This window comes from Malania oleifera, chromosome 9, assembly GCF_029873635.1.
Source record: "Malania oleifera isolate guangnan ecotype guangnan chromosome 9, ASM2987363v1, whole genome shotgun sequence".
Classification (NCBI taxonomy): Eukaryota; Viridiplantae; Streptophyta; class Magnoliopsida; order Santalales; family Ximeniaceae; genus Malania; species Malania oleifera.
The window spans coordinates 70,097,936-70,113,973 of NC_080425.1; positions in this window are offsets into that span (position 1 = coordinate 70,097,936).

Here is a 16,038-nt window from a genome sequence, read left to right on the forward strand (position 1 = left end):
ATCGACAAGAGATTTCACTATGAAAATCAAAGATACACACTCAATGATCTTCTCTCCTTCTCTTACCCCTCTCTTACTTTCTTACTTGTCAGAATATAGCCAAAAGAACATATATAACAAGCCTTTGAAGGCCTCCTTCTAAATCCCTAACTGTTAAAACCATTTACATTCAAAGTTCAAATATTTTCTCGTAACCCAGAAGCACTCGTCTACGAGAGAGAGAATACCACTCGTCAACGAGTCTTTAAACTCTGAGATTTTATGGCTCTCAGTATTCCCTCGTCGACGAGTCTTTGCTGTTGCCCTGCACCAAGAACACATCCATATGTTTTTTTTCCTTTTTTTTTTTATAAATCCCCGAAGTAAAAGAGTCACACCATAAACAACAATCATTGAATTGGACATTGGTATATATATATATGTGTGTGTGTGTGTGTGTGTGTGTGTGTGTGTGTGTGTGTGTGTGTGTTGATGAGTATGGCTAGATAGGACTTAATGTAGTTTTGTTGCCAAACAAGGTGACTCTATCACATCTTAGATAGATTAACACAAGAGTGATTGCTTATGACCTTAGAAACTTGTTGTTATGTGATATGAAGCAATAAGAGAAAACTAAAAATGAGCTAACTTTCTTGCAACCTAAAATGCTATTGCCTTTAGAAGGCAATATAAATTGTTGAAAATGCCTCTTATGTAACTAGATGAAGTTTTTAAATCCCATGTTCTTTGGGTTTGATTGATGCTAACACTCTTGCCAAGGCATTAGTATGTAGTAATTAATGCCTAGGGTATGAAGGTGACTAGAATTGTCATTGGGTTTGTTTGATGCTAACACTCTTGCAAAGGCATTAGTATGTAGTAATTAATGCCTCACAATTAGGGTATGAAGGTGACTAGAATTGTCATGATGAACATAAGTCATTCCCTTACTCAATTACTTTGGTTAGCTCGTCATTGCCACTATAAATTCTACACTCAATCAAATGGGAGGAGGAAAACAAAATAGATACTTCAATTAGGTGTTATTAAGAATTGTAGGGTTTGACAATCTTCAATGCTTATCCTAGGAATGTTAGAAGGCTAGAAAAGACCCGATATATACTTGAAAATAAGGAGTATATATGGAAAATGCTAATGCATGTGAAATAATTTCATATATTATGAGATGACACTTTGGTAGTGCATCTCCATTATGTAGGAAAAAAAACATTAGATACAACAAGTGTATACCTCATATCTAACATGATTTTACCAAGTATACAAAAAATTGCCTAATAATTTCTCATTATGTTGGCAACATATCTATGGCTATTTGCACTTTTCTCCAATTAAAAAGCTAACACTTATTCCATTGGGAAAGATTGGAATGAAAATTTATTTTATTTTTACATATTATTTTTTATTTAGTATTATTCTATTTTAATTCAATCTATTCCACAAAGCAAACCTGACCTTAGATTTATCTGAATTAAAATAACAATTTTTACATTTTAAAACATATCAACCTTTTTATAAAATACCTAGAGGTTCAACCATTTAAGTCTCTTTTTGTGGCATCTTTACTAGAGGGTATTATGCTATTTCCCGTTAAAGCAAATAGAATAGGTAAAATGTAATGGGTTTTGAATGTACAAAGAAAGAGTTTTGTTTTGTTTTTTTTTTTTTTGGGGTGTCAAAATCCGAAGATGTGTATTGGGTTACAAGGATTATCCAAATCACAATTAGAGAAGATGAATTGTAAGAAATAAAAAATTAAATAATCATAACATAAGAAATTTACGTGGTTTAATAATGGGTGTATGTCCATGGACAATCCTATAAAAGTTTTTAATTACTACTAAGGTGTAAAACAAATGCAAAAAAGTAAATTTGGTACTTCTCGTCCTACGATTTGTAGAAACCTACAAACATTTTCCTAAACCAAGAAAAATCTTAGGTGAACCCCTCGTGAACTCCCTCTCTTCGGTTCGAGCACACTACTCAATGGACATCAATAAATGTCATGAGCAATAAATGTTTACTTTAGTGCAAGTCTAATACAACTTCTTTTACTTTTTATTTTTTGTAAAAGTATTTATTTTAAGTGATAAGTGTCATGAGCACTTTTTTTTAAGCGCTACCAAACAGGGGCTTAGGAATGTTAACAAAATATGAACATCTTATTTCCATCCTTTCCCATGAATTAATTCCCAATATTCCTATGGAAATCCTATTTTCTGGACCAAATTACCTTTATGATTTTAGCGAGTTGAACAACAACAATGCTCCATGTAATCCAGTATTATCGCACTCTATTATTATGTTTAAAATAATAAATTATAAATAAAGCTAGAGTACCATTATTGATTATTTAAGTTTTGATTTTTTAATTTATGGATTGTTAAAGAAGTTTATGACATGAATTTAATTAAGTAGGTTTTCTTTGTAATTTTTTTTTTATTGACAATACAATTATTTTTTATATATTGGCATACATGTTAGGATTTCATATTTAATTAAAAATTGACATGAAAATCTTGTACACATTTATGAGAATTTAATATTAACACTAAACAACAAAAATATTCACATGCAACAAATGTTCATTTTAGAAAATAAAAATTTTAAAAATATCATTACATAAAAATAATTTTGATAAGTGAATCAAACACATGCTCACATATAATGTATAATTAGGGGTGAGCATAATTTGGTTAAAATCAAATTAACTGACTAAATTCGGTTAGTTCCATTCATTAAAAATTTATTTGGTTCGGCTCAATTTTCATTTTCATTGAATTTTGGTTTTAAATGTTCGGTTTCGCATTTTGGGTTCTATTAGTTCGGTTAACCGAATAATATAAATTAATAGTAAAAAATTATATATATTATATATTAAAATATTATATGCTAAAATTTTATTTAAATTTATTTATTATATATATTAAAATTATATATATTATTTATATTATATATATTAAATATATATGTATATATATAATCGATTAATGGATTTAACTGAAATTCAATTTGATCGGTTTTGAGTTTGGTTAAATATAAAATTTGGGTCCATTGTTAATGAGACTTTTTAACTAAATTTTTTTGATTAATTCAATTAATTAATCAAATTCACTGACCTATCCAATGATCAAACAAAAAATGCATTGGAAGTTTGGTGGGGGAGGGTTGGGATTGCCATTGAGTGGTAGTTGGCAGTGGGGAACGGGAATGGCTGTTTTATCATGGACCATGTAATTAATAATAATTATTATTATAATTATTATTATTATAAGCTGCTGGCATTGGCCTTAATGTGGGAAATACGCTGGGACCCACATGTCTCTACACGTGTTATGTGAGCGGATGAAACCGCGCCAAATCAAACTAAATAAAATAACCATAAGAATAATAAAATAGGTGAAGAATTATTAAATAATGGCCTACCAAAAATGTCAAATGGAAGGTTCTTAATGTGACACCCACCCACCAAAGAGACCCACAGCGTTATTATTACTTCTTATAGGGAAATGCATTACACGAGAACTAGATTTTACATGATATAAATATTAATTTAAAAAAAAAAATTCTCAATAGAAAGCTAAGTGCGCATATAAAAAAATAAAAATAAAACATGACCATTGGTAGAAAATTTTTAAAATTACATGCGCATATGAAATTTAAGTTTAACCTAAATGCGAAAATGAAAATTAAATATTCAATAGATACAAATATAAACTTATCTAGCATTCCTTTTTCTATGAATAAAAAATGTTGATATCTTTTTTCAACTTGAGAATGCATTCTCAGAGTATTGGAGCTCCCATTTATAGGCAAAATGAAATTAAAAGTTAATCTATTGTTGATGATGCCTGGGCTTTTATGGGCTAAAATTTGAAGAGTTAGGAGTCTAGCCGGTAGTGGGAGAGGTAGTGCCTCAGGCTTTCATTGGAGGTTAAAATTTAGGTTTTAAGACACGTGTGGTATTTCTAATTAATATAAGAGTAAGATTGGCATTAACAGTTGTATTTTCTCAAGTAGAGAGAGTGATGGAAATTTGTATGAAAAGTAATAAATTAGTATAATGTAACTGTTTTTGTGACAACCTGCTTAATTTTCACATTTTTTTTTTCATAATATAATACAATATTACAAAACTCAGCAGATCATAATCCACCTGAACCCGTAGGTACCAGGGATACATTAGAACACATAATGGAAGCCTAAACAGCAGAAAACATACAATTATAATATCATAAATACAAAATTATCCATCATAATACTAGAGTTACTACATCCACTGTATTTAAATTTATACATCCTAAAAAGAAAAACCTAGGGACATTTTCACAAAAATCCAACTATCCCCGCTAAAACTTACCCTTCAGAGAGGGCAGATCAACAGAACTATAACAGCAGAGCTTTACCCGCTCTCCTATTAGAGGTTCCTGAAATGTTTATGAAATTCGAGGTGAGACATCTTTCAGTAAGGGAAATAAACTACTACTAGTATGTGACAACATAAGTATTTCGTGTTATACATATACCATACAAAAACATATTTAGTAAACTTTTAAATCATATCTGGGAACACATATATAACATCATAGCATGGCAGAACATACTGTATTTTTATAAACATATTTCATCTCATATAACAATAATAATACGAAAACAACCCTGGTAGGTTAGCTGACTGTTGTCATGCATTACCCCCACATGACTGGGTTGTGTGGCTTGAAGGCGGGACCTGACAATGGTTGGCCGACCACTACCAAGTCAAGAGTACTGTCTGTAAGTCCAATGGATCTGCCAGACCTGATCCGTACACTAGGGACGCTCACACACTTCTTAAAACCTCATCAACCATCCAATCTCACATCATTCCGTACAACAGTGTTAACACAAATATCATGATAAATCATGAACACATAGTATCGGTACTGTACAAGTGCTAGCCTAGACCAAGCCAACCAGGTTCTGATATCATATAGCATATACTAAAACTGTGATACATGAATATTTCATACCATTCATTATCAAATCAATCATATCATTTTACACATATACGTATATCATGAAAATCATCGGCCCGTACGCCGGTATTTCACATTTTACCATAACTCGGCCCATACATCGGTAAATTATATCCATAGCTCAGCCCATACGCTGGCAAATCATATCCATAGCTCGGTTCGTACGCTAGCAAATCATATACATAGCATGGCCCGTACGTGGGCAAATTGTACACATAGATCGGCCCGTACGCCTGCAAATCATACACATAGCTCGGCCTGTACGCCGACAAATATATCAAAATCTCGGCCTATATGTCGGTTTTCCTTTATAAAAATCTGTATCATTAACACATTCCCAGAAAATAATTTTTCATTATAATTTCTACTCATACCACACAAAATGGGTATTTTGTATAATCAGAACATAGTATCGTTTTCAATAGTATTTCCTAACATAATGCATATATATATATATATATATATATATATATATATATATATATATGTATACATATTTCTCTGAAATCAAATGCTATAAAATCATACTTATAATTTTCATAAAAACATCTATTTTAGTTTATCCCCTTACCTGAGTCCTAAAAGACCCTAAAACAAACAATCCTGCACCTGTAGGGTTCCCCGTTCAACACTCTGAAAACAACATTTCCCATAACTAAAGTTCAGTATCATTACGCGTACTACGCTTTCTACAACTATAAAATAGGCAAATACTGAATAGAAAGTCTTACCCTAGATTTGGGATGGTTTCCAACTCAGCCCCACCGATGATCCGCTCCGACGGACTTGCAAATAACTTCCCAGGAGCGTCGTGGTGGCTTCAAATATTCGAACTGGCGGAAATCCGGCCCAAAAACTTAGAGAGAAGGAGGAGAAACCGAAGGATGAGAGAGAGAGAGAGGGAGGGAGGGAGAGAGAGAGAGAGAGAGAGAGAGAGAGAGAGAGAGAGAGAGAGAGAGAGAGAGAGAGAGGTTTCTACGCACAAATGGGCTGAAAAATCACGTTTAGCACTATTTATATTGTGGGATTCATCGACGAGCCACGTCACCTCGTCGAGGAGTCCTGTAGAAAGTTCATTGACAAACCTGAGCCTTTGTTGATGAATTTCAGACTTCAAAAAATCCTCTCTTGGTATCTTCCGACGATGAGACGGAACTTCATCGACAAGATCCTAAAGAACCCTTGTCGACGAAACCCCTGTGTTCGTCGATAAGGCCTAGAAAATTTCTTGGGATTATCCCATCCAAAATGCAACGTCGTCGATGAATGCGAAGCATTTGTTGACGAATTCAGTTGCCCCCTTCTGTGCCTGTTTTCATTTCCCTTACTTTTTATTATTTAAATACCATTATTCTTCGGGTTGTTACATTCTTCCCTCCTTGTAAAATTTCATCCTCGAAATTTACTGTTCATATAACTCATCATCCCTTAAAGACAAAACAGTCTAGTTATTTTATTACTTACCCTCACTTATGGCGGAGGAATACCGTGGTTACATTCCCAGTCCTGCGAGATTACACATACAAAAGAAAATTCTCCCAAAATTAAAATGTCACTTACTAACTAAACTTTTTACATGTACCTGCAAAAGAAATACTATCTAACTACTTATATTTTACCTGATTAGACTTCTTGGAATAGGTGTGGATACTTCTGCTTAATCTGCTCCTCGGATTCCCAAGAAGCCTCTTCAATTGTATGATTCCTCCACAAAACTTTTACCTGAGGAATCTCCTTGTTACATAACTCTTGCACTTTCCTATCCAGAATCTATACTGGTACCTCCTCATATATCAGTGAATCACTGAGTTTTAATTCACTATAACTGATAATATGAGAAGCATCTGAGATGTATTTCCTTAACATGGCAACGTGGAATACATTGTGCATCCTGAATAATACAGGTGGCAAAGCTAACTTGTAGGCTGCCTCCTTCTATTCCTATTTCCATTTCCTTTTCTTTTTATTATTTAAATACCATTATTCTTTGGGTCGTTACAGTTTTGAGGTGGGAAAAAAAGGATTTTAGGGACAGCCAGGGATCTTTACATTTGTAAAAGTTGGTGAGATAGTTGTAGGCAATTGTAAGTAGTTAGGTAGTTAGAAATTTGAAGAGGTTGTGCTTTTGCGTGGGTGAGGTGCAAAATGGAACTTTTGTGCTTGCAGCTCTATCTATGAATAGATGCATAGGATTAAAGAGGACACACTAAGAAATTTGGAGGGAAGCACAAAAATTTGGAGAGAAATTTAAGAGCGAAGAAGAGGGAGATTTGGAGGGAAAGGTGAGTGAGAAGTTTTTTGTGCTGTCTTTGTGTACCTCCTTGTAGAATAGTGATAGTCCTTAGTTAGGGGAATTGGCTAAAGAGTTATAATGAAAAATTGCCTGCATGAGACAAACTACTTGTCACCTAGGTAACCCATGAATATTAGGTAGCCACCCAAGCGATAGAGGCCAACAAGGTCATGATGGTTGCCTAGTCATCAAGCTAAGGCCTCCTAGTCATCAAGCAATGAGGTGAGCAAGCATTGGGTAATCATGCCAATAATAATAAATTAGACCTTTAATGTTTAAACAATCCCAATTTATTATCAAGTTTTAAGTGTTTTTTAACAGATCAAATTAAGTATTAGGATTTATGGTTGGAATTTATCATTTGTAACTTATAGTTTATGAAGGTTTGACCCCAAAAGAATATAAATAAGGGTACAACTATCTTGTAAGATATCTCAAATCAATTCAATGCATATAATGCAATAGTCCAATGCTAAAACATACCCCCAGTGCCTTTTATCCTCTTTTCTCTCAATCTCTTTAGCTCTCTCTTCCTTTTATTAATCTACACCCTTTTATCTCCTCCCCTCCCCCCCTTTTTTTCCTAGCTAAGTCCCTTCACTCCCTTTCTTTCTCCATCCTTCTATGATTTCTACAAATTCTACGATTCTATCCCTGTTTTTGCACCTTAGATGTTGCTTAGCATAACAATTCTATTTCACCCCATCACCATCTAAATATGAAGAAATTCAGAGTCAAAAAATTCATAAAGGGAAGACAAAGAGAGAATAAGAATTGAGAATTGTATATTTCTTGATGTGAAGATTACACTATACAGAGGCTCCTATTTATACACATTCTCTACAGATAAATTACACCAATTTAGCCTAATCAATTACCTATAATCAAGCCAAATCACTCAATAATATTAATCTCAACAAATCAGTGCTTATTTGCTTCTTTGGCCAATCTCAAGAGTGATTCTCTATCTTCAATATTTAATGCCAAATCTCCCATATCCTTAATACTCCCCCTTAAGTTGGAGTGGATAATAATGACACTCAACTTGTTCAGTAGATGGTTGAATTGAGTAGGTCCAACTGTTGACTTGTAGGTATGTGAATGGTTTGAATGACTTGATTCTAGAGCTTCTCTTGAATGAGATGACAATTGATCTCTATGTGCTTTGTACGTTCATGGAATACTGCATTCAATACAATGTGGATAGCTGCTTTGTTATCATAGTATAACTTGACTGGTTGTGGATGTCCTATCTAGAGATCTGTCAGAAGTTGCTTTAATCAAGTAATCTCACAACAGGTTGATGCCATAGATCGGTACTCTGCTTTAGCTGAGGATCATGAAAATGTTGTTTGCTTTTTGGTATTCCAAGAAATTGGTAATTTTCCCAGTAGAATACAGTATCCGGTGACTAATTGTTGAGTATCTCAACATCGAGCCCAATCTGCATCAAAAAATGTATGCAATTGAACATTACTAGAAGTTGATAGGAAAATTCCTTGTCTAGATGATTGTTTGAGATATCGTAAGACTCAATGTGCTGCATCCAAGTGAGATGTTCAAGGTTTGTCCATGAATTGACTCAAAATTTGTACGACATATGCTAAGTCTAGCCTAGTGATGGTCAAATATATCAGCTTCCTAACCAATCGTCGGTATGAAGATGGATCTAAAAGTGGTTCTCCATCAATCTCACTAAGTTCCAGATTTGGTTCCATGGGTAGGTTTCCTGGTTTAGCACCAAGAAATCTAGTTTCCTCAAGTATCTCCAAGGCATATTTCCTTTGTGATAAAATGATGTCAGTTTTTGAGCGAGCCACTTCTATTCCTAGAAAATATTTTAGAATGCCAAGATCTTTGAGGTAAAACAGTAGAGGGCAACTCTGAGGTAGTTTGGCTAAAAGGAAATTGATCCTCATAAAATACTAAAAGGGATCAAATTTGGAGGGATGGGGGAAGTGAGTGGAGGCATAACAAAGACATCCAAAGACTCGAAGATGGTCGTATTTAGGAGGGGTACTGTATAGCTTCTTATAGGGAGGTTTCCCATCCAAAAGACGAGTGGGTGTTCTATTAATCAAATAAGCTGCAGTGAGAAGAGCATGACCCCAAAAATTTTAGGCATATTGGCCTGAAAAAGAAAGGCTCGACAAACATTTAAATGATGATGATGTTTACATTCTATAACTCCATTTTTTTAGGAGTGGATACGCAACTCGTTTGGTGAATGATGCCTTTTTCTGAATAGAAGGAGGAAAGGTCAAATTCTAGCCCATTATAACTACAGAAAATTTTGATCATAGTGGAATGTTGGTTTTCAATGAGCCAAATAAAAGAAAGAAGAAGGCGTTGGGTATCTTACTTATGACGCATTAAGTATACCAAAGTACATTTGGTGTAATCATCGACAATAGTTAGAAAATATTGAGCCCCAGTGGGTGATGGGACGCAGTAACCCCCCCCCCCCAAATGTCTACATGTATTAAATGAAAAGGCGTAAGAAAAGAAATTGAACTAGAAGGAAATTCAAGATGAGTTTGTTTAGCCAATGGGAAAATATAACATGGTTCAAATTTGAAACAAAATATAGAAACATTATTGGAAAGTAAATACAAAACTTTATTAGATAAATGACCAAGTCGGCGATGCCAAAGTTGGGAATTTGATGTAGCCACCTGACAACGAGCATGATTCGTTATGGTAAAGTAGTACAAGCCATCCCGCTTAGTGCCTAGTCCAATCATGCTCATCAAGCATAGGTCTTGAATTAGGCACATATAAGCAGAAGAAATGATCAGACAATTGAGAGTGTGGCATAGCACACGAACGGAAAAAAGGTTAAAATGAATAGAAGGGACACAAAGAACATTCTTCAGAATGAGGGAGGAAGAGAAAACGATAGAACTAATATGAGTTACCATAGCATGAGAGTCATTAGGGAGTCATACAGTATGACAATGTACAGGAATAGAGTAGGTTAAATTAGAGGGAGAACACATTATATGATCGGTGGCTCCAATATCAAGGATCCAAAGTGTTTTAGGAGAAATGAGGGGTGGTTTACTAGATAAGGATGACGCAATATTACGTATGTGATTAGCCATAGATGATGTCTGAGTAGCAATGTTAAGCATGGCTAGGAGTTGTTGGCAATGATCAAGGGTAAATAGGAAACTGCTAGTGGATGGGTTGTTGTCAACGGAGGAGACTTGGTGTGTACTTGGTTTCGAACCTGAGCTAGGCTTGAGGGAGCTAGGTGGGAACCTATGGATGAAGTAACAACGCTCAATAGTATGACCTTCCTTATGGCAGCTTATGCATGTCGGCCGTGGCTTGTGAAAATTCTTCCCATCTTTTGGAGTGAGGAGGATACCTGTTGTATTTGTATGTGTGACTCTTATACTTGGGGCTTATAAATAGAAGATTAAAATCATATGAGTTGAATTCTTGAATAGTGCAGCAGTGACTCGTCAACAAGTGTCCTATTCCCATCGACGATTGCTCGTAGTGACTCGTCGATGAGTGTCCTATTCTCGTCGATAAGTAGATACTGAGAGGCTAGAAATTTCAGAGTCTCTGAGACACCAAGAGCATGAAATCAGACTTGTCGATGAATGGTCTTCTCTCTCTCGTCGACGAGTGCTCTTGGGCTATGAGGAAGAATTAATTCAAATTTTGAATTGAAACGTTGGGTACTTGGAGGGAAACCTATGAGAGGTTGTTAAATAGGTCCTTTTGGGCATATTTTAGATATTGAGAGATCATTGTATGAAGTGTATTGTAAATTTTCAATTTCATAGTGAAATATTGGTCGGATTGCTCCCGTGGATGTAGGAATTGTCGAACCACTTATATTCTCGTGTCGTTTTCTTTATTTGTTTTTAGATTTACTGATTGTGTATGAATTTTTGTTCTTAGTGCTTCATCATTTTCTGCAAGTTTAATTATTCCTTTGTGCATATACTCAATTTCCACAAAAAATTAGTATCAGAGTGTTTGTTATCATGGTGTCAGGTACTTCTTCTGCAAGATTTGATGTCATAAAATTTGATGGAATTGGGAATTTCATTTTGTGGTAGAGGAAAGTTAAGGATATACTTGTACAACAAGGAATGGTGAAGGCTCTACATGGTGTTCAACCGGATAACATGGATGAGGCAACTTGGGGAGAATTACAGGTAAAGCAATTTCTACAATACGCTTGTGTTTAGCCGATGAAGTTCTCTATCATGTGATGGAGGAGGATTCTCCAGAAGTTGTATGGCGAAAGTTAGCAAGCCGGTATATGTCCAAATCATTCTCTAATAAATGTTTTCTTAAGCGGCGACTTTATTGGTTTAATATGGTTCAAGGATCAAATTTAAATCAACATATTAATGCCTTTAATCAAATCATAAGTGATTTGATGCGTGTTGATGTTAAGTTTGATGAAGATCAAAAAGGCTTTGATGTTACTAGACTCCTTGTTTGATAAACAATATTGTAACCCTTGCTTGATTGATAGTGAAAATCAACCATTTCCTCCCATGGACGTAGGCACATTGCCGAACCACGTAATCTCTTGTGTCATTGATTATTTATTTTCCTTTATTATCTGTGAGATTGATTGTTTCCATATTATTCATCGTTGATTACTGCATTACTTGATCCGATTTGATTTTTGTTTCCATTGCGCATTGGTAATCTTTGCTTCGTTGCACATTGGTAATCTTTGCACAGCACCTTTTGATATTTACTAAGAGGGAATAAACATGAGTAAACAAAAATATTTTTGAAAACATAAACATGATTTTGAATCATTTTAAAAAGATTGTGAATGAATTTTTGAAGATCTTGAATGAGATGACCAAGTGAAAATTTAAAACTTTTTAAAATTATGGTCCTTGTTGAATAATTGAATAATGATATAATTTTTGAAAATATTGATTGAAGTTTAAATTGTGAATCAATTCGTTTTTGCAAAATTCATACCCTTCATTTTTTTTCCTTTTGATATTGACAAAAAGGGGGGGGGGGGGGGGAGAGATTTTCAAACATGAAAAGTTGTTTTAAGTTAATTGGTATCAATTCTCTTTTAGTTGACTTATAATTGACAACAATTTGAATCAATTTTTATGTGCCCGTGCATAATTCGGTAACAACAATTGTCATATTTTTTACCATGTTAAAATCTTCATAATGGAGCATATTGGTGTATATATATTAATGATGAACATGTTTTGAATAAAAGTGAAAATTTGTGCTTAAATGTTTTAATCTTTAGCCTCACTCCTCTTACTTTGATTTTGATGATGTCAAAGGGGGAGGGATAGAAAGAAAAAAGAAAAAGAAAAAAGAAAAAGGAACTTGTGTGTGGACTTAATTGATTTATATTTGTTTTTATGTTTGTGATAATTTGTCATCATCAAAAGGGGGAGATTTTTAGCCCCAAGGTTTCATTAACCTAGGTTTGACGATAACAAACTATTATAAACTAATGACTTCGTGCTTAAGTTGTTTTCTATAGGATTTAAACCATTGAATTTAAAGAAAGTTTAAAAAATAAGATAAGATATTGAAGACTTATTGATTTATTTGTAATATTTTTTCTCAATTGTAATATGCTTTAAATTGTAAATCATAAGAAATATAAGGCACATCACATTTGTACCTAAATTGGAAAATTTGGAGCAAAAAGTAGACCAAAACCTGGTCTACAATGGTCTCCTTCTTGTCTTTAATGGTTAGTAAGTAGTTGATTAGGCCTTGTAAACAATCGTTTTAACAAGCCAAAATGCTCAAATGAGTAGAAAACAACTAGTTTTCATCCAAACTCTATATATGCCTTCTTAAGCCTTGAGAAAGTTGACATACACTGAACTACCAAGTGCTCTAGTCACAAATTCTCTCTCAATATCTTTGTGTTTTTATTTGCTTACTTTTAAGAGAACACCAAAACTCTTGAGCCTTACATTTGATTATTCTTTGAGAGTCTATCTTGAGCTTTAAGTTGTAAATTTTTCCTTGTAAGGATGTTTGATTTGTAATCTCTTTTGTAAATTGGCATCCTTGCTTCCGTCAAAGCAAAGTGTTTTAGTTTTCTTCTCTCTATGAAAAACAAGTGATCTAATTGGTGTATTTGCCACTGTGAAAATAAGGAGAATTTGCGAAACCTTAAGACAGTTGGTCTTAAGAGAGTGGACGTTGGTGGGAATAGTCAAACCACTATAAAAACACTTGCATTTCTTTATCCCTTCTATATTTGATTTTATTGTTTTATATTTGTGTGATTTTTTTGAATGAAGGAATGAATGAATACACAGAGTTAGTGCACACAACAATAAAAATGAGTTGCAGAATGATATTCATCCCAGTTAAGCATGGACAAATAATCAAACATTCAATCAAGAGGAATAACACTCCTTTTATTCAATAAAAAAAATGAACATAGAACACATAGAAGGGTTTGCTTGAGAAAGATGAAACTTTTGTCTCGAGAAGGTCAAAGGGATAATTTTCTGAGGCTTTATCCTAGGTTTGGGATTTCTAAAGCCAAGTATATAAGGTTGAGCTCTAACCTTGATGATGATAGACTCCAGTATGTTTCTCCACATAGGCTCCTACCCTATTTCTCCACATCCACATAACTAGTAGGTCCCACCCTCGAATCCTGAGTGGAATGGTTTATGCACCCATTAGGAGACTCATGCTTCTCAAAATTTAACATTATCGCATTTTGAACTAACCTAGAAAGGATACTGCCTAGGTGCAGAGCTTGCGAGGTGTGTGGAGGAAAAGGCTTAAAGAAACCACAAAAACCCTCAACGAAGAAGCAAACTAAGAATGAATTAACACATAACATAAAGTTGTTTTATTATGCATGTAGTGTACAACAATAACAACTATGCAAACAATTAAAATTAGAAAGAATCATTAAGAGTTGCCAAGGTGTCATAACGTGCTAGAGGACCATTTAAAAACACATACTTAAATTAAATATAATGCACACATATTATAGTTTACTAAGAAGAGTTGAGTTCCCTTGGGATACTTGCAGACCTTCTCTATGGGTAAGGTGATTCAATTATCTACTCTTCTTTCCAAGAGAGGTGATGGGGGTCAAGAGAAAAAAGATTTTCTCACATATACGTTACAAGGGTTCTCTATCTCTTTTGTTTTTTTCATGTATTTTTGTTAGTTAAAGTTTACTTTATTTTTGAAATGACAATGATGAGGTAATGTAAAAGAAGTAAATTAAACTTGTCTTTTGGTGAGGTGGGAGGAAGAGGAATGACAACATTCATAGGGTAAGATAGTAGGAAACCTCCAAGGTCTCCTATAGCAATAGAAAAGACCTTAGATGTAATAACCCCAAAAAGGGATATAGAAGATTAGTGTAGTGATTCCAAAAATAATAATAATAATAATAATTAATCAGAATTATAAAAAAATAAAAAATATTATTAATTTATTTTTATTTTTATTTTAATTAATAAAATATATTATTATTATTTTTATTATTATTATATATATATATATATATATATGTTGAATCACCTGAAGCTTCAAAGAACCTTCAAGTGCCTTCAGAAGAATTCCTGCGCAGGCAGGTCGCCCCCCCTGAAGTACTCTCTCTCTTTCCTCTCATTCTCTCTCCCTCTCTCCTCAGTTACATGGCGAATTTTCCCCTGATCGAAAATCAAAAGATTCTGCTAGACTCCATTCTCTGCTGCTATCATTTCTGTAGGAGCATATTGGTGGTAGGAGCGGCGTAGACGTATCTCTTGGGGTAAGTCAATTTCCTTTTTTTCTTTAATTTCTTGCAAACTATAAGCCTAATTGACGAACGGACACCACCACTAGAATCTAAGGATGATTCTCTACAAGTTTAGCAGGACGAAATTCTCATGGGGTCGTCGTGTGCAAAACCCCAAATTTGGGGTACGAGGGTTATTAAGCGGCTTATTTTTAATTAATTAGAATTAATTTATAAATGCTAAAATGTTGAACACCTGGAGTTGAAATAGAACTTTCGGAATTTAGGGCCTGGGTGAGCGCTACGGGTGTAATTTTGAGACCTGCAAGCAAAATTCAGAAAATTAAGTGGGGGTGTTAAATGTTAATTTGAGGTATATGTAACATAGGGAAGGTTAGATGGGTAGTATTTTGGGGAAATGAATTAATTAATCTAGGAAAAATGTAAATTGTAGGAGTTGAATTTCGGGAGCCAAGGGCGTAGGATTTGGGGCCTAACGAGACTCTCAGTAAGCCAAGTAAGGGAAATAAATTATAGCAGTATTTTTAGAATTACCGTTTGAATTAATATATGAAAATGAGCATATTGTATTTTGCCTAAAATTTATTAGGATATAAATATCAGATAAATTATGTGGTATTTGAGTAATATTAAATTGTGATTTTTGCAATGTGAAATATAACGATGTGTATTTTCTGAGAAAATATTGAAATGAGAATGATTGATGTGATTAGTGGAAAATAATGAAATGTAATATTTATACATGAGTAGAGATTATTTGCATGAAAAATGAGCTTGTACAAATTACTGATATGAGTATTTTGGGAAATGTGGAAATACGTGAAATATGATATATATTATTATGAGATGATGAAATGCGCACAAAAAATGATGAGAATATTTATATTGAACTGAATTGTGATTTACTGAAATATGATTGATGATATACCAATATCGCACAATAATTGCGGGTGGGTGGTATTCCTTTCCTACTGATG